This window comes from Moschus berezovskii, chromosome 4, assembly GCF_049115385.1.
Source record: "Moschus berezovskii isolate FMDL1 chromosome 4, NW_MosBer_1.0, whole genome shotgun sequence".
In the NCBI taxonomy this organism is placed as follows: Eukaryota; Metazoa; Chordata; class Mammalia; order Artiodactyla; family Moschidae; genus Moschus; species Moschus berezovskii.
In genome coordinates, this window is record NC_142463.1 from 85206824 (window position 1) to 85231382 (window position 24559).

The window sequence follows — 24559 nt, forward strand, 5'->3', positions numbered from 1 at the left end:
AAATACAAAATAAATAATAAAAAGTATCTATTGCCAAGTCAATGAGTTTTTTGAAACTGAGTTTACATGCAAGTTTAAATTACAATGAAGTGAGTAGGTCACTATTTTTTCTCTTTGAAAAGTTTGTTTTCATATATTTTACTGAGACTAAAAGATATTGACAAGTTTACTGGTGACCATTTTGAGAATCTATAGGATGAAAATAATTCATTTTGTCCTAAAATCTATTTATTGAATTTCTAAGACTGTGTAACTCAACTGTGACGTATGTGGTAGCAGCAATTTGGGCACTTTTATTTAATTATACTGATATATAAAGCAGTGGAAAACTGTTGCTCTATATTTTATGTGTGTTTATGTTTCAATCTGGAACTGATATGAACAAAAAGAAATAGATTATCCTAAATCTAAATTTTAAATTTGGGCTTCCCCAGTGACTCAGCAGTAAAGAATCTGCCTGCCGGTGCAGGAGACACAAGAGATGTGGTTTTGATCCCTGGGTTGGGAAGATCCTTGGAGAAAGAAACAGCAACCCACTTCACTATTCTTGACTGAAAGATTCCATGGACAGAGGAGCCGGGCAGGCTACAGTCCATGTGGTAGCAAAAGAGTCAGTCATGGCTTAGCAACTAACAACAACAAACTTGGAATTCAGGGTTGCAAGTCTGGAAGAAGAGATCACTTAGTTAAATGTGTAGATACTAGCACGGGGATAAAAGGATCACACAAAATCACGTAAACAGGAAACCACCAAAGTGACTAATAAAATTCTAGTAACTGACCCCGAAGATATGGATATTTATGAACTGTCTGACAGAGATTTCAGAATATTTTTAAAGTTTAGTGAACTATAGGAACACACAGAGAGAAAACTGAACAAAATTTGTAAAATAACACAAAAAGAAAAAAGTTTAACAAAAAATTATTAGAGTTCATTCAGAAATTCAAACAGAATTCCTAGAGCTAAAGAATACAATGACTAAATTGAAAAATTTACAAAAGAGCTTTAACAATAGGCTCAGCCAAGCAGAAGAATAGATTAATTCCAAGGCAGATTATTTGAAATAGTCTTAAAACAGTGAGTCACATGGCAACAGTAAATCCTTATCTATCATTGTTACTTTAAAGAAATTAAATTATCTAATAAAAGCATTAAAACCTTGAATGGACTAAAAGAAAATTGACATTCAATGATTAGCTGCCTATAAGAAACTTACTTTTGCATATAGGCCATATAGGCTGAGAGTAAGGGATGGAAAAAGATATATGCAATTAAAAAGACACATAGACTAATGGAACACAATTGAGAGCACAAAAATAAACTCATGCATATACAGCCAACTAATATTTGATAACAGAAGATATTAAGAAGAGGTGGCAGGAATACACAGAAGAACTGTACAAAAAAGATCTTCACGACCAAGATAGTCATGATAACGTGATCACTGACCTAGAGCCAGACATCTTGGAATGTGAAGTCAAGTGGGCCTTAGAAAGCATCACTACGAACAAAGCTAGTGGAGGTGATGGAATTCCAGTTGAGCTATTTCAAGTCTTGAAAGATGATGCTGTGAAAGTGCTGCACTCAATATGCCAGCAAATTTGGAAAACTCAGCAGTGGCCACAGGACTGGAAAAGGTCAGTCTTCATTCCAATCCCAAAGAAAGGCAATGCCAAAGAATGCTCAAACTACCACACAATTGCACTCATCTCACACGCTAGTAAAGTCATGCTCAAAATTCTCCAAGCCAGGCTTCAGCAGTATGTAAACCGTGAACTCCCAGATGTTCAAGCAGGTTTTAGAAAAGGCAGAGGCACCAGAGATCAAATTGCCAACATCTGCTGGATCATGGAGAAAGCAAGAGAGTTTCAGAAAAACATCTATTTCTGCTTCATTGACTATGCCAAAGCCTTTGACTGTGTGGATCACAATAAACTGTGGAACATTCTGAAAGAGATGGGAATCCCAGACCACCTGACCTGCCTCTTGAGAAACCTGTATGCAGGTCAGGAAGCAACAGTTAGAACTGGACATGGAACAACAGACTGGTTCCAAATAGGAAAAGGTGTACGTCAAGGTTGTATATTGTCACCTTGCTTATTTAACTTATATGCAGAGTACATCATGAGGAACGCTGGGCTGGAAGAAGCACAAGCTGGAATCAAGATTGCTGGGAGAAATATCAATAACCTCAGATATGCAGATGACACTGCCCTTATGGCAGAAAGTGAAGAGGAACTCAAAAACCTCTTGATGAAAGTGAAAGAGGAGATTGAAAAGGTTGGCTTGAAGCTCAACATTCAGAAAACAAAGATCATGGCATCTGGTCCCATCACTTCATGGGAAATAGATGGAAAAACAGTGGAAACAGTGTCAGACTTTATATTTTTGGGCTCCCAAATCACTGCAGATGCTGATTGCAGCCATGAAATTAAAAGACGCTTGCTCCTTGGAAGGAAAGTTATGACCAACCTTGATAGTATATTAAAAAGCAGAGACATTACTTTGCCAACCAAGGTCCGTCTAGTCAAGGCAATGGTTTTTCCCATGGTCATGTATGGATGTGAGAGTTGGACTGTGAAGAAAGCTGATCGCTGAAGAATCGATGCTTTTGCACTGTGGTGTTGGAGAAGACTCTTGAGAGTCCCTTATACTGCAAGGAGATCCAACCAGTCCATTCTAAAGGAGATCAATCCTGGATGTTCATTGGAGGGACTGATGCTAAAGCTGAAACTGTAATACTTTGGCCACCTCATGCGACGAGTTGACTCACTGGAAAAGACTCTGATGCTGGGAAAGGTTGGGGGCGGGAGGAGAAGGGGACGATGGAGAATGAGATGGCTGGATGGCATCACCGACTCTGTGGACATGAGTTTGAGTGTACTCCGAGAGTTGGTGATGGACAGGGAGGCCTGGCGTGCTGTAATTCATGGGGTTGTGGAGAGTCGGACACGACTGAGCGACTGAACTGAACTGAATATTTGATATGGGAGCCAAGAATACTCAGTTGAGAAAAGACAGTCTCTTCAAAATGTAAACTTTAGACAGCTGGATACTCCCATGTAAAGGAATGAAATAATCCAATTAAAAATGGGCAAATGACCTTAATAGGCATTTTTCCAAAGATATACAAATGACTTACAGATACCTTTTCACATCTGTTAGAATGGCTAGTATCTAAAAGATAAGAGATAAGTTTGGTGAGGATGTGGATAAAAGGGAACCCTTGTGCACTGTTGTACAGTTTATTACCATTTGCACTGTTGCAAATGTTTATTGGTACAGACTCTGTGGATAAAAGTGTGGAAGTTCCTCAGAAATTAAAGATAGAGCTACCATATTATCCAATAATCCCACTTCTGGGTATATATCCATAGGAAAAAAAATATCAAAGAGATACCTGCACTTCAGTGTTTGTTGTTATTTAGATTCTATGTCTTGTCTGATTCTTTTGCAACCCCATGGACTGTAGCCCACCAAGCTCCTCTATCTGTAGGATTGCCCAGGCAAGAATACTGGATTGGGTTGCCCAGGAGTCCCGGGTTTGATCCCTGGGTCAGGAAGATCCCCTGGAGAAGGGAATAACAACCCACTCCAGTATTCTTACCTGGAGAATTCCATGGACAGAGAAACCTGGTGGGCTACAGTCTGTGGAATCTCAAAGTCGACGGGACTGAGGGATTTGCACATTCATTTTCTGATCTTGATAATTTGATTGCAGCACCACTTAATCAATGAAACAGATAGGAAATTGTTTATGTGTGTGAGAGAGTTTTTTCAAGGGAATTTATAATACAAATTTTATTTAAAACAGTGTGGGTTGCAATTAAAGAAATTTAATAATCTGTCTTATTATAACTAGAAATTTAAAAGTTCACATTCACAGAAATGTTATTCAGATCATACCCTTGCAGTCCTTGGATTCATACCCTTCAAACTTTTTACCATTAGGAAACATTTTACAGCCTTGGATAGGGACAAAATCCTTGATTCTGTGGTAACACTGTTATGAACTCATCATAGAATTAGTTTTGTATGAGTCTCTTAATTTCTCTAGTGAAGCTCTGATAATTTGTCAACTTAGAAGAGTTAGATTATTACTAAGCTGTATCTTCAGAATAGAGAATCCTCAGAAGTTGGCAATGTAATGAGAGCAATAACAGTGAAAAATTAATAAAGCATTACATACTTTTGGAATTATGTATTTTGTTGAACATTGATAATTAATAAAATTTATGTTCAACCTAAATGAATGTATTTTACCACCCTTTTTCCATTAAAATTTTGTCCTGGCTAAATGATGTTAAGACTTCCCTGTTGGCTCAGGAGTAAAGAATCCTTCTGCCAATACAGGAGATGATGGGTTCAATCCCTGGGTTGGGAAGATCCCCTGGAGAAGGAAGTTCTTGGACAGAGAAGCCTGGAGGGCTGCAGTCCATGCATGTGTGCTTATTTGCTTCAGTCATGTCAGACACTTTACGACCCCATGGACCATTGGCCACCAGGCTCCTCTGTCCATGGGATTCTCCAGGCTAGAATACTTGTGTGGTTGCCATGCTGTCCTCCAGGGGATCTTCCTGACCGGGGGATCAAACCCACATCTCCTGTGTCTTCTGCATTGCAGGGGAATTCTTTACCCACTGAGTCACCAGGGAAGCCCCCTGCTACAGTCCATGGGGTCAAAAAAGAGTTAGACATGATTTACTGAGTAAACAACAGCAACAACAATAAATGATGTTAAGCTACCTGTGTACTTGTTTGTGTTTCAAAGAGCTGACATTCATTTCACGCCTAAGGTTTTGTCCAGTCTCATATTGATGCTGCTACTGCTACTGCTAAGTCACTTCAGTCGTGTCCGACTCTGTGTGACCCCATAGATGGAAGCCCACCAGGCTCCCCCGTCCCTGGGATTCTCCAGGCAAGAACACTGGAGTGGGTTGCCATTTCCTTCTCCTATCTCATATTGATAGCAAGGTCAATTTTGATACTTTGCTTTTATCATACAGTGGCAGGTCTTTAGGCAATTTAATGATGTTTCACTCCTTATGTAACAACTTTCACTGTGAATTAGTTGTTTGCCTTCTTAAAAAGCCCAGAATTCCTTTTAACTATTGGGAAGGTGAGTCCTTTTGCCAGTTATCCCCTACTGTGTCTAATGTAAATCCAGGGAAATCTGGGAAATTTGATCATCTCATTGTTTACATCTGGACATGGTAGATCAAAAACTATCTCAGGATCTTTCACAATATAATTTCAGTAATAAGGTTTGGTCTAAATATTTTTCGCTTACTATATTATTGTTTCTATCTTTCATGTACAACCGTGTGTAATAAGCAATTACAGAAGATTATATATGAAATTGCATTATGTTGTGCTGTATTCTGTGTTACATGTAACCCAAGGCATTTATCTTTACAACATTGAATCAATTAAAAGAATGTGGAATGGTTGGAAGATAATAAGAGCAAGTAACTCAGCAATTTGACATTTAGCTTTTAGGATTGATTCACAAGGTTATACCAAACACAAAGTGTTTTCTGTCCTTTTGGTCTTTGTATTTAGAAATCTGAGAGAACAAACAGTGCTGAATTTATCACAAATTTCGTTTTAGCTGTGAGCAACTTCCATTGTGAATGAAGAATTCATTCAAAACACATCTGACTTAAGATTTTCCTTTTAACAGTAAAAATGGCAACATCTAACCTCATCACAGGTGAAGACAAAAATATTTTATTTTTTAGGGAGCAACATATTTTTATATTTCAGATAATTCCATTAGGTTATAAATGTTGGGAAAAGACGATCCTTGTAGTTCTTCAAATAAAGAAAACTCCCACATAAATCAAGATTCCATACTAGGTGTGCTACATACACAGGAAATGAAGCTCAGCTCTGTGATTATTGTTTTTTCAGTTGTTAATAAACAAATACATTTGGTGAACAGTGCTCATTTTTTCCCTTGAGTCAGGAAGAATAGGGTAAAATTAAAGTACATCCTGATATAGAATTCATAGTGTAACATACAAAATGTGAAATACCTTATTTTTTACCTTGCTAATTGTGTCTAAATTTCACATAGAAAATGTGAGTAAGACTCCATCCATTTTATAATTATGCCGTGTGGAAAAGGATTAGTGTTACTAAGGCTCATCTGTTTCCAGAATCAATGAAGCATAATATCATTGAGGACATTTAAGTTGTCACTCTGTTGTAAGGTAAAGCAGTGAATCTACGAAGGAAGGAAGCTTTTTGAGGTTCACTGATTCCATGGCAGGTACGTGCATTTCAAAATAGAACACTAAAGAAACTATAGCTTATAAATTATCTTCAAAACCATACATTTCCCAAGAATCCTTAATGATATTGGTATTTATAGAGTTGTATAATTAAACTTCATACACACACACACACACACACACACATATATGGCTACTAAAAAATTGCTGGATGTCTAATTGATCCGTAAATAATCAGGATATCAGGAAAAGAGCTTTCACTGGGTAGAAAAAAAGCATTTCTTGAAATGTATTGAAGAAGCTTTTTTCTTTGCTCCTGGATGAAAATTCAGGCTGTTTCATGCCTTTTTCAAATAACACCTAATTTCATCATCCTCACTGAGAGCTGCTGAACAGTAAGTTATTTTGTTCACTCCTATATAATACTCAAAACTCTAACCATTTGATGTGTTTAAAGCTAATTCTTAATTCCCTCCAGCATCCAGGCATGCAGTTTGTGAAGGGGGCTGCTTGTGGAGGGGGCTGCTCCTTCTCTCCTTCTCCCTCTCAGCTCACTTTTGATATTTCTAATTCTCTGCAATAAAAAGTGAAGAGAGTCAAGAATGGTAAGGAGGCAGGGAAAAATTCTTGAATCACTGCTTCTGCCATGAGCTGACACTAAGCTGTTTACACCTGGCTAATATTTAAAGCTTCCTTTATTTCAGTTGGGACTTTTATAGTTATCAACTAACTTTCCCTGTGAGCAAATTGTCCCAACACTTGGTGTTTTAAAACAGCAGCTTTTTATTATATTTCATGAGTCTACAGGTCAGCTGTGTACTTCTACTGATTGGGTTTTCTCATAAATCAGATTATGGATACAGTGGGACTGGATGGTCTCAGAAGGCCTTACTCATACGTTTGGAGGTAGGTTTAGTATAACCTGGGACAGAAGGCTTGGCTGTATTTAATGTCTCATCTTTCAAGAAGGTAATATGCTTCTTCACATGGCAGAAAACAAAGATCCTGAAAAGGGAAGGCTATCCCTGATGCACAGTAGTTTTCATATTGCTACCTGTGTCATTTTTATTTTTATTCCATTGGCAAAAGCAAATCACATGACCAAGCACAGAGTCCACTTGAGAAAGGACTACCTAAGGGTGTGGTTATAGGGACTTCTGACAAATTGTCAATTGTTTTTGAAGCAATTTATCACATATGGTTTCTTCAGAGATTCAGTCCCTTGTGATCTGTCATATATTTTCCTCTTAATGCAGATCTTGCACTTTCCTGTCTTGCTGCATACTTATTTAGCAGCCCCAAAGAATCTTCTGATAACCATGACTTCTCTTTGCTGAGGTTTCCAGCCCATGGGCAGCCCTCTCAGACATGATTCAAGAAAACCTAAAGCTACCTGTCTTACTCACGTGGCCCATACCTCATCTCTGGGAAATATATCTTTTGTCCAAATTGGGAAATATAAGCTGAGCCCAATTCATTTATCCCTTCTTTGCTCACATTTTGAAGGGCTAGTCATCCCACCTCTTCCCTTTTAATTGCAGAATACTGAATGAGGAATTCCCTAGTGGGTAGTTGCCCAGTATGCTACTGGAGATCAGTGGAGAAATAACTCCAGGAAGAATGAAGGGATGGAGCCAAAGTGAAACACACACCGAGTTGTGGATGTGACTGATGCTAGAAGAAAGGTCCGATTCTGTAAAGAGCAATATTGCATAGGAACCTGGAATGTTAGGTCCATGAATCAAGGCAAATTGGAAGTGGTCAAACAGGAGATGGCAAGAGTGAACATAGACATTCTAGGAATCAGTGAACTAAAATGGACTGAAATGGGTGAATTTAACTCAGATGACCATTATATCTACTACTGTGGGCAGGAATCCCTTAGAAGAAATGGAGTAGCCATCATGGTAAACAAAGGAATCCAAAATGCAGTACTTGGATGCAATCTTAAAGACGACAGAATGATTTCTGTTCATTTCCAAGGCAAACCATTCAATACTACAGTAATCCAAGACTATGCCCCAACCAGTAATGCTGAAGAAGCCAAAGTTGAACAGTTCTATGAAGACCTACAAGACCTTTTAGAACTAACACCCAAAAAACATGTCATTTTCATTATAGGGGACAGGAATGCAAAAGTAGGAAGTCAAGAAACACCTGGAGTAACAGGCAAATTTGGCCTTGGAGCACGAAATGAAGCAGGGCAAAGGAGTTTTGCCAAGAGAACGCACTGCTCATAGCAAACACCCTCTTCCAACAACACAAGAGAAGACTCTACACATGAACATCACCAGATGGTCAACACCGAAATCAGATTGATTATATTCTTTGCAGCCAAAGATGGAGAAGCTCTATACAGTTAGTAAAAACAAGACCAGGAGCTGACTGTGGCTCAGATCATGAACTCCTTATTGCCAAATTCAGACTTAAATTGAAGAAAGTAGGGAAAACCACTAGACCATTTAGATGTGACCTAAATCAAATGCCTTATGATTATACAGTGGAAGTAAGAAACAGATTTAAGGGTCTAGATCTGATAGAGTGTCTGATGAACTCTGGATGGAGGTTCGTGACATTGTACAGGAGACAGGGACCAAGACCATCCCCATGGAAAAGAAATGCAGAAAAGCAAAATGGCTGTCTGAGGAGGCCTTAAAAATAGCTGTGAAAAGAAGAGAAGCGAAAAACAAAGGAGGAAAGGAAAGATTAAGCATCTGAATGCAGAGTTCCAAAGAATAGCAAGGAGATAAGAAAGCCTTCCTCAGCGATCAATGCAAAGAAATAGAGGAAAACAACAGAATAGGAAAAATGAGATCTTTTCAAGAAAATTAGAGATATCAAGGGAACATTTAATGCAAAGATGGGCTCGATAAAGGACAGAAATGGTATGGACCTAACAGAAGCAGAAGATATTAAGAAGAGGTGGCAAGAATGCACAGAAGAACTGTACAAAGAAGATCTTCACGACGTAGATAATCACGGTGGCATGATCACTCACCTGGAACCAGACATCTAGGAATGTGAAGTCAAGTAGGCCTTAGAGAGCATCACGACGAACAAAGCTAGTGGAGGTGAATCCCAGTTGAGCTATTTCAAATCGTGAAAGGTGATGCTGTGAAAGTGCTGCACTCGTTATGCCAGCAAATTTGGAAAACTCAGCAGTGCCCACAGGACTGGAAAAGGTCAGTCTTCATTCCAATCCCAAAGAAAGGGAATGCCAAAGAATGCTCAAACTACCGAACAACTGCACTCATCTCACACGCTAGTAAAGTCATGCTCAAAATTCTCCAAGCTAGGCTTCAGAAATATGTGAATCGTGAACTTCCAGATGTTAAGGCAGGTTTTAGAAAAGGCAGAGGAACCAGAGATCAAATAGCCAACATCCGCTGGATCATGGAGAAAGCAAGAGAGTTCCAGAAAAACATCTATTTCTGCTTCATTGACTATGCCAAAGCCTTTGACTGTGTGGATCACAATAAACTGTGGAAAATTCTGAAAGAGATGGGAATAGCAGATGACCTGACATGCCTCTTGAGAAACCTGTATGCAGGTCAGGAAGCAACAGTTAGAACTGGACATGGAACAACAGATTGGTTCCAAATAGGGAAAGGAGTACGTCAAGGTTGTATATTGTCACCCTGCTTTTTAACTTCTATGCAGAGTACATCATGAGGAACGCTGGGCTGGAAGAAGCACAAGCTGGAATCAAGATTGCCGAGAGAAATATCAATAACCTCAGATATGCAGATGACACCACCTATATGGCAGAAAGTGAAGAGGAACTCAAAGGCCTCTTGATGAAAGTGAAAGAGGAGAGTGAAAAGGTTGGCTTGAAGCTCAACATTCAGAAAACGAAGATCATGGCATCTGGTCCCATCACTTCATGGGAAATAGATGGGGAAACAGTGGAAAAAGTGTCAGACTTTGTTTTTTGGGGCTCCAAAATCACTGTGGATGCTGGTTGCAGCCATGAAATTAAAAGACGCTTACTCCTTGGAAGGAAAGTTATGACCAGCCTCAGTTCAGTTCAGTTCAGTCGCTCAGTCGTGTCCGACTCTCCGCGACCCCATGAATCACAGCACGCCAGGCCTCCCTGTCCATCACCAACTCCCAGAGTTCACTCAAATTCATGTCCACAGAGTCGGTGATGCCATCCAGCCATCTCATCCTTGGTCGTCCCCTTCTTCTCCTGCCCCCAAACTTTCCCAGCATCAGAGTCTTTTCCAGTGAGTCAACTCGTCGCATGAGGTGGCCAAAGTATTGCAGTTTCAGCTTTAGCATCAGTCCTTCCAATGAACACCCAGGATCGATCTCCCTTAAAATGGACTGGTTGGATCTCCTTGCGGTACAAGGGACTCTCAAGAGTCTTCTCCAACACCACAGTTCAAAAGCATCATTTCTTCGGCGATCAGCTTTCTTCACAGTACAACTCTAGATAGTATGTTTAAAAGCAGAGACATTACTTTGCCAACAAAGGTCCGTCTAGTCAAGGCTATGGTTTTTCCCATCGTCATGTATGGATGTGAGAGTTGGACTGTGAAGAAAGCTGATCGCCAAAGAATTGATGCTTTTGAACTGTGGTGCTGGAGAAGACTCTTGAGAGTCCCTTGGACTGCAAGGAGATCCAACCAGTCCATTCTAAAGGAGATCAATCCTGGGTGTTCATTGGAAGGACTGATGCTAAAGCTGAAACTCCAATACTTTGGCCACCTCATGCGAAGAGTTGACTCACTGGAAAAGACTCTGATGCTGGGAGGGATTGGGGGTAGGAGGAGACGGGGACGGCAGAGAATGAGATGGCTGGATGGCATCACCGACTCGATGGACATGAGTTTGAGTGAACTCCGGGAGTTGGTGATGGACAAGGAGACCTGGTGTGCTGTGGTTCATGGGGTCTCAAAGAGTCGGACATGACTGAGAGACTGAACTGAATTGAACTGAAAAGTGTCCTATTTATCATCCCAAATTCAGGACATACATGCCAAGTTCTCCACTCAAGTCTCTTGAAGCTTATCTCACTAATCTTGAATTAAGGGTCAGGCATCCATTATTCTTTACACTTGGGAATAATTTGACTCACAATAGTTTGCCTATCAGTTCAGTTCAATTCAGTCACTTAGTCCTGTCAGACTCTTTGCGACCCCATGAATCACAGCACACCAGGCCTCCTTGTCTATCACCAATTCCCGCAGTTCACTCAAACTCATGTCCATCGAGTCAGTGATGCCATCCAGCCATCTCATCCTGTATCGTCCCCTTCTCCTTCTGCCCCCAACCCCTCCCAGCATCAGAGTCTTTTCCAGTGAGTCAACTCTTTGCATGAGGTGGCCAAACTATTGGAGTTTCAACTTTAGCATCAGTCCTTCCAGTGAACACCCAGGATTGATCTCCTTTAGAATGGACTGTTTGGATCTCCTTGCAATCAGCTGAGTTCCATAAATGTTATATCTATGATCTCTTTGTTCCTCAGTTAAAACTGCTAAATTAACATCTTTGTGTGTGGAAAGTGACAAAATACATGAAATAATTTTGCATTTACCCTCCAAGTAAGAAGAATGAAAAAACATAACGATAATAAAAATATATTTAATTTTGTACCTATTTGTTTAAACTCATCATTATGAGCCAGGTAGATCATCTTAAAGACCACTCTTTTACTACTGCATTACCTCTTCTACCCAGATCTATGCCAACTAAAAATCAGATGATTGTGCTGATTTTGCCTTTATTTAAGTAAATGATAGGCCTATTGACGAATAGAGAGCCAATAACAAAGTCTGAGTCTTTCCATGAGTGAATATTCTTTTTGTTTTAAATAGAGTCATTCACAATTTGTTTACAAAGCACTCTACGTTGTTTTTCAGCAATTGCTGAAAAGACAAATATCACATGGACCCTCCAAAGGAATGCATTAGTTGAGATCATTTTTGTAGAACACAGACTCTGACAAACAGTGAAAGTGCAACAAATGTTAGCTCTTCCAACTATTATGATAAATGCATGGATCCTTAGGTTAATAATTACTAAAGTTACGGTTAAATTTCTCATGTTCTCTTTGTATACCATCTGCCCTCTTAACTCTCCATGCTACCAAACGACCAAACAGAATCTACTACATAGGCGCTAACCATTCTTTAATTTTGAAATAATTGTAAATTTGACTTCTCTTGGACATGATATCCTGAATATAGGATGAAGGTCCAGGATAATAGTAGGTCTACCTAGCTTTTCAGATTACACAGAGTTCCTGCTACTCTGAGTACTACTTCTAAACCCTATCAGCACACACATACGTGCTATTGTCTGAAAATTAGTTTCTCTACCATCTCCTCTACTGTTCTTGAATGTTGAGACCTTTGCCTTGCCTTGCAATAAAGCAACTGTTCTTCCAGAAATCGGAGACCAGGATCAGACAAACCATTTCAATGATCCTAAAGCAGCCTTCCCTCATTTCTTCATTCCCTTCAACCTTTGGGGAAACTCTTCCTAGGGAGCTCAGGACAGCCTCTTTATATTTCTCCCTAACTTAACACTTGATCAAAAATGATTTAGTTATGTCTCCCAATTTCATCTCATAATAGGCAATGGTTCCCAGACCTCTTCAAATATTAGAGTCTTCTCTTTGTTCATACCTCTTTCAAGGAGGGGGAACTTATGTAAACCCGGGGCAAATTCATATCAATGTATGGCAAAACCAACCAATATAACATTGTAAAATAATTTGCCTCCAATAAAAATAAATTAATTACCAAAAAAAAATAAATAAATAAAGCCCCAGGGCCTGCAAAAATAGATAAATATAATTTTCTTAAAAAAAAAAAGAAGTGCTCTGATAGTTTTCTCTTCTTTCAGTAACTACCTTATTTTTCTTTTCTGAGACATCTATAAACTTTTAATATTTCTTTCAGTTGATTCATTCCTTCATTGCTTTTAATAAGGACTTAAGTTGGGGAATTGGCACTCATGCATAATTCATTCTAATAACATCCACACTAGTTTCTCCCACTAGAATGTGTTTAGGACTTTTTCTTGCTTACCACTTAGTCTGCTCAGGCTACTCTAATAAAATACCAAAGACAGTGTGGCTTCAAAAACAGAAATTTATTTATTTTTTTTTCATAGTTCTGGAGGCTGAGAAATTCAAGCTCAGGGTGCCAGTTGATACAACTCCTGGTGAACGCTTTCTTTCTGGCTTGCAGATAGCTGCCATCTCCTTGTGTCACCACAAGGTAAAGAGACAGAGTCACCTATCTGGTGTCTCCTCTTTTAACGACATTAATCCTGTTGGGTCAGGATCCTACCTTTATGATTCCATTACAGCGTAATTATTTCCTTACTACAAATATAGTCACATTGAGGGGTTAAAGTTTCAACATATAAATTTCGAGAGGATACAATGCAGTCCTTGGTATCACTTGAGTCCTGGGCCTAAAAGTGGTGGGTTCATAGTAATCTCTTTATGACTATTTATTGAATGAAAATATATATGAATGAATTAAATATTTCTCTGCTTCAGTGTCTGTATACCACAGTATTACAGATTAGTATTCTATGAAAGTGATTAACCTATTTATCATCTTAAAGAGCTATTTAGGAAAAGGTGAATTTTATTCCTCACTTCATACCAAAGTTCAGATATTTCATGTTCAACAAAATTGTAACATAGTTGAGTTCCTAAGCTATAAAAGTATGTGGAGTCCAGATCAAGTGGGAGAACCTATAAAAGCACAGAATAGTGTAAGTGATGGTAGAAAGGAAACAATGACAAAAGAGAAATATAAAAATAAACTTTCACAATATCTGGAAGGGACATCGAATAACTTTTAGCGTGGGAAAGATTAAGGGAAAGTGTTATAAAGGATTTGATTGTTTTTGTAGAATTTGCTGTAAAAGAGAAGGGACTTTGGATAGAGCTAAAAATCAGAGTCAAAGCATGGGTATAGGAGTGTCAAATGGTCCAGTTGCAGAGGGGAAAAAATTTGTGAATGCTCCAAATGCTATTCAATATTTTTCTCAATCGTACTGTACATATTCTTGTATATACATTTCCTTCGTTGAGTTGCTATAATCTTCAGTCCAGTTCAGTTCAGTCACTCAGTCGTATCTAACTCTTTGCGACCCGATGAATCACAGCACACCAGGCTTCCCTGTCCATCACCAACTCCCTGACTTCACTCAAACTCATGTCCATCGAGCTGGTGATGCCATCCAGCCATCTCATTCTCTGTTGTCCCCGTCTCCTCCCGCCCCCAATCCCTCCCAGCATCAGACTCTTTTCCAGTGAGTCAACTCGTCGCATGCGGTGGCCAAAGTATTGGAGTTTCAGCTTTAGCATCAGTCCTTCCAATGAACACCCAGGATTGATCTCCTCTAGAATGGACAGGTTGGATCTCCTTGCAGTCCAAGGGACTCTCAAGAGTCTTCTCCAGCACCACAGTTCAAAAGCATCAATTCTTTGGCGATCAGCTTTCTTCACAGTCCAACTTTCACATCCATACGTGACCACGGGAAAAACCATAGCCTTGACTAGACGGACCTTTGTTGGCAAAGTAATGTCTCTGCTTTTTAATATACTATCTTGGTTGGTCATAACTTTTCTTCCAAGGAGTAAGCGTCTTTTAATTTCATGGCTGCAGTCAACATCTGCAGTGATTTTGGAGCCCAAAAAAATAAAGTCTGACACTGTTTCCACTGTTTCCCATCTATTTCTCATGAAGAGATGGGACCAGATGCCATGATCTTTGTTTTCTGAATGTTGCCGTTCAAGCCAACTTTTTCACTCTCCTCTTTCACTTTCATCAAGAGGCTTTTGAGTTCCTTTCACTTTCTGCCATAAGGGTGGTGTCATCTGCATATCTGAGGTTATTGATATTTCTCCTAGCAATCTTGATTCCAGCTTGTGTTTCTTCCAGCCCAGCGTTCCTCATGATGTACTCTGCATAGAAGTTAAATAAGCAGGGTGACAATATACAACCTTGACATACTCCTTTTCCTATTTGGAACCAGTCTGTTGTTCCATGTCCAGTTCTAACTGTTGCTTCCTGACCTGCATACAGGTTTCTCAAGAGGCATGTCAGGTGGTCTGGTATTCCCATCTCTTTCAGAATTTTCCACAGTTTACTGTGATCCACACAGTTAAACGCTTTGGCTTAGTAAATGTAACACCAAAAAAAGATGTCCTTTTCATTATAGGGGACTGGAATGCAAAAGTAGGAAAGCAAGAAACACCTGGAGTAACAGGCAAATTTGGCCTTGGAGCATGAAATGAAGCAGGGCAAAGGCTAATAGAGTTCTGCCAAGAGAACGCACTGGTCATAGCAAACACCCTCTTCCAACAACACAAGAGAAGACTCTACACATGGACATCACCAGATGGTCAACACCGAAATCAGATTGATTATATTCTTTGCAGCCAAAAATGGAGAAGCTGTATACAGTTAGCAAAAACAAGACCAGGAGCTGACTGTGGCTCATATCATGAACTCCTTACTGCCAAATTCAGACTTAAATTGAAGAAAGTAGGGAAAACCACTAGACCATTCAGATATGACCTAAATCAAATGCCTTATGATTATACAGTGAAAGTAAGAAATAGATTTAAGGGTCTAGATCTGATAGAGTGTCTGATGAACTCTGGACGGAGGTTTGTGACATTGTACAGGAGACAGGAACCAGACCATCCCCATGGAAAAGAAATGCAAAAAAGCAAAATGGCTGTCTGGGGAGGCCTTACAAATAGCTGTGAAAAGAAGAGAAGCGAAAAGCAAAGGAGAAAAGGAAAGAAGCGAAAAGCAAAGGAGAAAAGGAAAGATATAAGCATCTGAATGCAGAGTTCCAAAGAATAGCAAGGAGAGATAAGAAAGCTGTAATCTTAGTGTTCCCTAAATTTTATTTCCTAACCCTAATGCCTCACACAAAAGGGACACTCAATTAATTACTTTTGGTAATTACATATTATAAAACTTTAAAAAACAGTGAAGTTTTCCAAATTCTGTAATCAAATATTAAAGGTAGAGAAATGATGGTTTGAAGTATGTTGGTGACAGAGAGGTTACGTAGAGGGAATTAAGTGATGGCAAGCTGGTGTCACTATTGGGTTACCATATGAATATCCCTTTGGCCATCAGCATTCACAGGGATTACATCCCATACACTAGAACTGAACAGGATAAAACTGAGTTAAATCTGGCTCAGTGCCACTGAAATGGTACTGCTAATAAGGAGCTGTGCCTGATTAAAAGACGAGGAATTGCTGGTGGAGATTTATATTATGATAAATCACTCTAATATAGTTGAGAAAGACAGACCAATAGAACAAGAGCAAGGTTGCATTACCACTTTGAAGGCCGCAAAAAGGACATGGGTCAGAGGTGATGAACATCCCAGTTGGAGCAAAGAAAGAGAGAGCAAGGGAAAGGAGTTGACAGGTGAATTCTTATAATACTGCAAAATCTTTAATTTTAATTTTAATTCCCATGCTCACCTGGAGTTTTAGAATCACTTGCATGATTTTAGGGAGGTAGAGTAAATTCAGTGTCTAGTTGGCTAAAATGTAACAACATAATTTCATTTGAAAATTTTAACAGTGCCTGAAGAAAAAGGAATAAATTGGAACTTAGTACTAAAAAAAAAAAAAGCAGCTGGATAAAAAGGGGAGGGGAAGAGGGAAGGCTTGAACAAAACAAGAAGAAATGACCATTTGGTTTAGTTAGTTCAGTCGCTCAGTCATGTCCGACTCTGCGACCGCATGGACTGTGTAGCACGCCAGGCTTCCCTGTCCATCACCAACTCTCAGAGCTTGCCCAAACTCATGTCCATCGAGGCAGTGATGCCATCCAACCATCTCATCCTCAGTTGTCCCCTTCTCCTGCCTTCAGTCTTTCCCAGAATCTGGGTCTTTTCCAATGAGTCAGGTCTTTGCATCAGGTGGCCAAATATTGGAGCTTCGGCTTCAGCATCAGTCCTTCCAATGAATATTCAGGGCCAATTTAACATCATTTGTTTTCTGGAGAAAGCAAATTAAAACCACAACAAAATGTCACTATACACTAGACAAAATAGCTGAAATTTAAAATGCCAAAAATAATAAATGTCACTAAATACTAGCTTGGCAATAAGAATTCTCATAGTGGTGGTGGAAGTAGGAAATAGTATGGCCTCTCCTGGCTTTTGTTGTAATTATAATCACCTAGTTTATGGAAAGTTTATTATTTTTAAATTACTCACCAGGGACCTGATTGAACACGGTGCACATGCTTGCCATTCATTAGTTCTCTAACGTGTTCTTCAAAGAAAGGAAAAAGTGCTTATGCACTCAGATTCAGTTCAGTTCAGTTCAGTCGCTCAGTCATATCCGACTCCTCGCGACCCCATGAATCACAGCACGCCAGGCCTCCCTGTCCATCACCAACTCCCGGACTTCACTCAAACTCATGTCCATCTAGTCGGTGATGCCATCCAGCCATCTCATTCTCTGTCGTCCCTGTCTCCTCCCACCCCCAATCCCTCCCAGCATCAGAGTGTTTTCCAGTGAGTCAACTCTTCGCATGAGGTGGCCAAAGTACTGGAGTTTCAGCTTTAGCATCAGTCCTTCCAATGAACACCCAGGATTGATCTCCTTTAGAATGGACTGGTTGGATCTCCTTGCAGTCCAAGGGACTCTCAAGAGTCTTCTCCAGCACCACAGTTCAAAAGCATCAATTCTTCGGTGATCAGCTTTCTTCACAGTCCAACTCTCACTCAATAGGCTTGCTGTTCATTACACTCCTCTGATGTAACAGTTTACAGTCATTCTACAGAGAGGTAAGAAGTTTAAGAAAAAGATAGAAGGAAGAAAAATAAAGCTAAAAGAAATTAGCCCTGCCTAAGTCCATTGGAAGGACTGATGCTAAAGCTGAAACTCCAATACTTTGGCCACCTCATGCGACGAGTTGACTCACTGGAAAAGACTCTGATGCTAGGAAAGTTTGGGGGCGGGAGGAGGCGGGGACGACAGAGAATGAGATGGCTGGATGGCATCACCGACTCTGTGGACATGAGTTTGACTGAACTCCGGGAGTTGGTGATGGACAGGGAGGCCTGGCGTGCTGTGATTCATGGGGTCGCAAAGAGTCGGACACGACTGAGCAACTGAACTGAACTGAACTGAACTGATTGTTATATACAAGATGTATAAGAAATGTAAAATAATAAGAATTATAAGGAGTAAGGCCATAGTTTTGTAGAAATCTGAGGTGAGTTTTAAGTTTACCACCAATCATTTAAGATACCCAATGATTAAAAAGCTTAATAAATATTATTATTTTTATTTTTTTATTGAAGCATAATTAATTTGCAATGTCATATAAGTTTCAGGTATACAACAGTGATTCAGTATTTTTATAGAGTGTACTCCATTTAAAGTTATTACAAAATAATGACTATATTTCCTTGTGCTGTACAATATATCCTTATTCCTTATAACAAAAAATGTCCATTATTTAAGAGAAATTTCTTCTTTTATTTTTTAACCACATTTGTAGGAGAATTTTGTCCTGTGGTGCTTTAAGTAAGAAACAGAATTGCATAATGAAAAATGTCTAAAGTAGCAGATTTTTAGCATCAGTCCTTAAAGGCCTGCCCTAATTAGTGAACCACTAAATGGTTTAAATCAACAAACAGATGTCTGCAGACAGTAAAGTAATTGTGATGTTATATATAACTCTGCAGAGCTAAGGGTAGAAGTGAAGAGCTGATAAGCAGAGTTCTCCAGGTCTGGTTGGCTAAAGTTCCATGGACTTAGTAATCAGCCATTGATCATGTATTTTAAATGCTTAAGCAGAACTTTTATATATATATATATTTCTGTATTCCGTAAATCCGTATAGTGTGAAATTACAAAAATAAAGCTGAAATTCAGAAATGCAAAGTAAAAGGCAGTCTCTTCTCCCCATCCTTCACCCTGGCTAAGTGAAGTAAGTTAGATAGAGAAGGAAAAATATCATATGACATCCTTTACATGTGGAATCTAAAAAGAAATGATACAAATAAACTTTCAAAACAGAAATAGACTCACAGACTTTGAGAACAAGCTTTGACAGCCATCTTATTTTTTTTAATGTAAAAAAAAAAAAAATTAAAGCACTAAATGGATTGGATTTTTCACTCTTTTGAGTTCCTACAGGATGAGATTGTATTGCTTTTATAGACTTCACTATATCTGCCTGATATTATAGTAATTCATATACAGGCTTTACAATATGTATCATTTATTTCTGTGAAGCAAGTAGAACAGAGATGTATAAATTTTAAGTTCTTACAAGCGTTCCTTTGATTGTCTCTGAGCAAATACTTTCTATCCACAGTAAATGTAATGAAGAGAGTTTGAACTGAATCCTCCCCAACTCCTTCCCCATCTTGGATCTTTGAGACAAGAAAATCAAAAGGGAAAATCCTTACCAAGAAGAATATCTTTAGGGACAGATTAAGAAAGTTGTTGTATATAATTCAGATTCCATGGAATTTACCCTTTTGAAGTGTACAGTTCTGTGGATTTGATTATACTCACAAAATTTCTCAGCCATCACCACTATCTAATTTTAGAATATTTCTTTATGTTTGAAAAAAATTCTATAACCATTAATAGTCACTCTACACTCTGTCTTCTCCCCAGCCTCTGGTAACCACTAAATCTATTCTATGTCTCCATGTTTTCCCTATTCTGCACATGATATAAATGGAATTATGCAAAAAGTGACCTTTCATGACAGGTTTATTTCATTAGTATAATGTTTCCCAGATTTATTCATGTTATAGTATATATAATTTATTTATTCTTTTTATAGCTGTGTAATATTCCATTTTAGAGAAGGAAACAGCAACCCATTCCAGTCCTGGAGAATTCCATAGACAGTGGAGCCTGATAGGCTACAGTCCATGGAGTCAAAAAGAGTCTGACGTGACTAAGCAACTAACACACACAACATTCCATTTTATTGATTCACCACATTCTGTTTATCCAATCATCAGCTGACATTTGAATTTTCCCACTTTTGACTATTAAGAATAATGCCTATATGAGCATTTTTAATTTCTAGAAAGTTTTCACCAATGTTTGTTATTTCTCCTTTTTTTTTTTAGTTATCCTAGTGAGTGCAAAGTGGTATGTCATTCTAGTATTAAATATTTTCTAGTACTTTATTTTAAATTCCTTCTTGTGTCTTTTATTATTTGAATTATCATTATTTTTATTAGTTGCCCTGGGGATTGCATTAATATTTGCTGTGGACTGTGTTCTTCCCACCTCAGCAGTTTCATATATTGAAGTCCCATACCCCAACATAATGGTATTAGGAGGTGGGTTGTTGAGAGATAATTAAGTTCAGATAAAGTCATGAGGGCCCTACCTTATAAGAAGAGACAGTAGAACTTATTCTCTCTATGCATGCATGTGAGCAAGCACATAGCAAGATGGTGGCCAAGAAAAGAGACTTTAGAATGAAATCTATCTTGTCAGTCCCTTAATCTTGGATTTCTTACCCTCCAGAACTACAAAAAATTAATTTATATTGTTTAAGAAATTTGATCTCTGGTCTTTTGTTATGACAGCCTGGTAAGCATAAGGTAACATCTTAACCTAAAGCAATATCATTTGAATTACTACCAACTTAATTCAACATTGTATAATAATTTGTGTCCAATATATTCCTGGCCCTTCCACAATTCTTGTGCTATTATTATCATATAAATTACATCTTTCTACATTATAAACACATTAAAATGGTTTAATCATTAAATCTCTGTGCTTTTTAAATCAGATATGCAAATTTACAAATAAAAATATACTGTCTTTTATATGGAACACTGTTGTTACCTTTTTGATATTTTAATTGGGTGAATGTATGTGTATGTACACACAGATTTGAGTTATTGTACAAAGTAATTTCATTTCAACCTGAAGACCCCTTTTAGTATTTCTAGTACAGCATGGCTGCTACTGACAGTCAGCATTTGTCTAGAAACATCTTAATATCGCTTTCATTTTTGAAGATAATTTTGTGGCTTATAGAATTCTTATTTGACTTTTTCTTCCAGCACTTTGAATATGTTATCACACTGAATTCTTTTTCCTGTGTTGCCACTGAAATGTATGCTGAGTTAGGTTAGTGGTCAGCTATCAATCCTGGGTGTTCATTGGAAGGACTGATGCTAAAGCTGAAACTCCAATACTTTGGCCACCTCATGCAAAGAGTTGACTCACTGGAAAAGAGTCTGATGCTGGGAGGGACTGGGGGCAGGAGGAGATGGGGACGACAGAGAATAAGATGGCTGGATGGCATCACCGACTCGATGGACATGAGTTTGAGTGAACTCCGGGAGTTGGTGATGGACAGGGAGGCCTGGCGTGCTGTGATTCATGGGGTCACAAAGAGTTGGACACGACTGAGCGACTGAACTGAATGATTGAACAAAGACTTCCTTAAATGCATTGAACTAATGAGGCTCTGTCCTTTCCTTAGGATATTCTATGTATGTTGGGATACAACTTTAACACTTTAGCAATTTGAAACTTTGCTTTACCTCTCACTTCCTAATTGCACAAGGCCTCAAGGTTAACCAGTGGTAAGAGATGTTTCTTTCCTGTGTATGCACACACTCTTGCATACCAGAATGTCCTTCTAGATCCCAGGAGTGTGTGTGCTAAGTTGCTTTAGTTGTGTCTGACTCTTGCGACCCTGTGGACTGTAGCCTGCCAGGCTACTCTGTCCATGGAATTCTCCAGGAAAGAATACTGGAGTCAGTTGCCACTCCTTCTGCAGGGGATCTACCCAGCCAGGGATCGAACCTGAGTCTCCTATGTCTCTTGCATTGGCAGGCAGGTTCTTTACCATTAGCACCACCTGCGAAGCCTCAGATCCTAGGAGAATGTCATAGCTTTTCAAAGTCTTTACATATAGCTAATTTTACAGATATTCCTTTTAAGTTTTACCAAGTTTCTTGTTTGACCAATTGGTATTGCCTCCTTAGGCAGCTGCAATGTTAAACCATTGTTGCTTTTTTGTTAGTTTGCTTTTAAACAACACCCTGGGGACAGGACTCTTTCCTTATTAAGTGTGCTCTGAATCATATCAAATAAAGAGAAAGCCTGGGAGTGGTCTTCTCCAGAAAGCTAATATGCAGGTCAGATAACAGTTCTCTGAAAAATTTTCTGAGGATCTTCCAATCCATTTGGCATCCTCAGTTACTGCTAGACTGCTGACATTCAAAGCATACTTGGGTGCATGATGAATGGTTTTCAAGTCTGCCCTGAAGCTCCAGAGAAATGGATGGGAAAAGGACAAATTAAAATCCACAAAACTTGCTGTTCTTCTCATGCTCATTATTTTACTTGGAAAATAATGCAAAGATTGCATCAATACTTTGGTGAATTGCTGGGATAAAAAAAGTTGATGCTGACCATTTTGGGCAGTGTTCTCATTCCTTTTATGGAAGGCTGAATTTTTGTATGTCCTTACTGTGCCATTCCAAATAGTAAAATGGATTTCAGTTGAAAGGAAGAGGTATAAACCTGAAGGGTAAAAATAGGCATGAAAACTTTTAGAATAAAATATTAAATTTATACTGGTAGATAATAAATATGAACATAAAAATAAACCATAAAGTGTGGTTTTAGAGATTAATTAATGGTTTTGAAGTGACAGGAAAAAATAATTTTAAAACTGCATTGAATTGAAAGTTATTGACGATTGGTGCATACTAGTAATGTTACACACTATTTTTATATTTTAATGATTTTTCTCAAAACTCTAAAGTACACACCCCCATGTGTATATTTTAACTCTCTATATAGGGACAAATGTATAAAAGAAAATAAAGTGATTTTTTTCATAGGAAAAAACATATGCTTTTCAGCTTTAATGCAACTGATCCCAGAAGGGATAGTTTTGAGATAGTTAATATTGAACAATCAAGTATATAATTTTTCAGACTTGTTCATTAATTGTCCAATCTACAAGGCTGATTCACTATTCAAAATTTTGCTTTTGAAATTTTTAGCTAATAAATTTCTGGATGCCTCAGAAGAGATGAATGAATACTTTTCTAAAAGGACTGTTTGAAATTGTACCTGTATATAAAAGCTTTTTAGTAAGTACTGTCTTTGGCCATCATATACACTAGTCATCTTGCGTGACCCTGATCGCTTTCCCTGCCGCTATTCAATTAACCTGTCATCCTACGTTCAAACAGAGGACACAGAGCATTACATCATAAATGGCTCTTAAACGAGCTCACTCAGTTGTGGTAAATACATTATGTGCGCCTCATACAGAAGGGGAACTCATACAATTCTACTATCCTTTTGTGCTTGGTTAAATTTCTCTCAATAATCCAATTCTCCACGCTCTCTCAACTCCCAACAGTCTCTCTCAGTCACAATAAGTGACCATACCAAAAGAATATTTGGTACGCCATATTCCAGTCACATTTATTCTCGTACTCCAGGGAAGCCTCTATGTGGCTATTAACAAGCTATACAAGTGATTATTTATCCACCCTTACTATATAGATTACTTATTATCAAATCTTTTTTTTTTCTTTTGTTGATATTGCTAACAGGAACCTTACACATAACTTTCCAAATATAACCCATGTCAGTTTCCTTATTCTGCATGCATATGTTTGTTTTTTAATGCTCAGTTAATATTCTCATTACTTTGTTTCTTTCTAATTTGTGGTTTCTTCTTCACCTTTACGTAAGTAAAAGGAATGGGTGTAAAGGTTAAGTGTGATAGACACATGAATGCAGATTCTTTAACTTGCTGATTTAGGAGTATTCAAGATCATCTTCTCATTGAGGATTCTGCTTTGGTAATATATTTTAAAAGCTATCTTTTTTTTTTTAAATTTGAAGAGTTACTTTCTGCTTCATTGTTTTGCTTATGTAAATATAATTAATTCATTAACTCTTGCCAGAGAGCTATGTGACTGATATTAAGTGATTTTTCTACATGGAATTTCAAGGATCATTTTTTTACTTTCCAATTAAGAGCCAATTTGCTGCTAATCATAGAGCCATCTGTGTGAAGCTCAGTGTCCTTCAGTCTGAAAAATGAGATGTTTGTATATCATACTAGAAGGAGTAATACAATTAATTCATCCTTCCCATGGGGAGGAAGCTTTGGAATCTCATACATCTGAAATTTGAATACTGGATTAATATTTTCTATCTGAAAGAGGTTTACTGAATTATTTTACCTTTTTGAGCCTCAGTTTCCTCATCTGCAATACAGGATTGATGGTATTATTTATCTCATGGGTTCCTTGTGAGGATAAAGTAAGATAA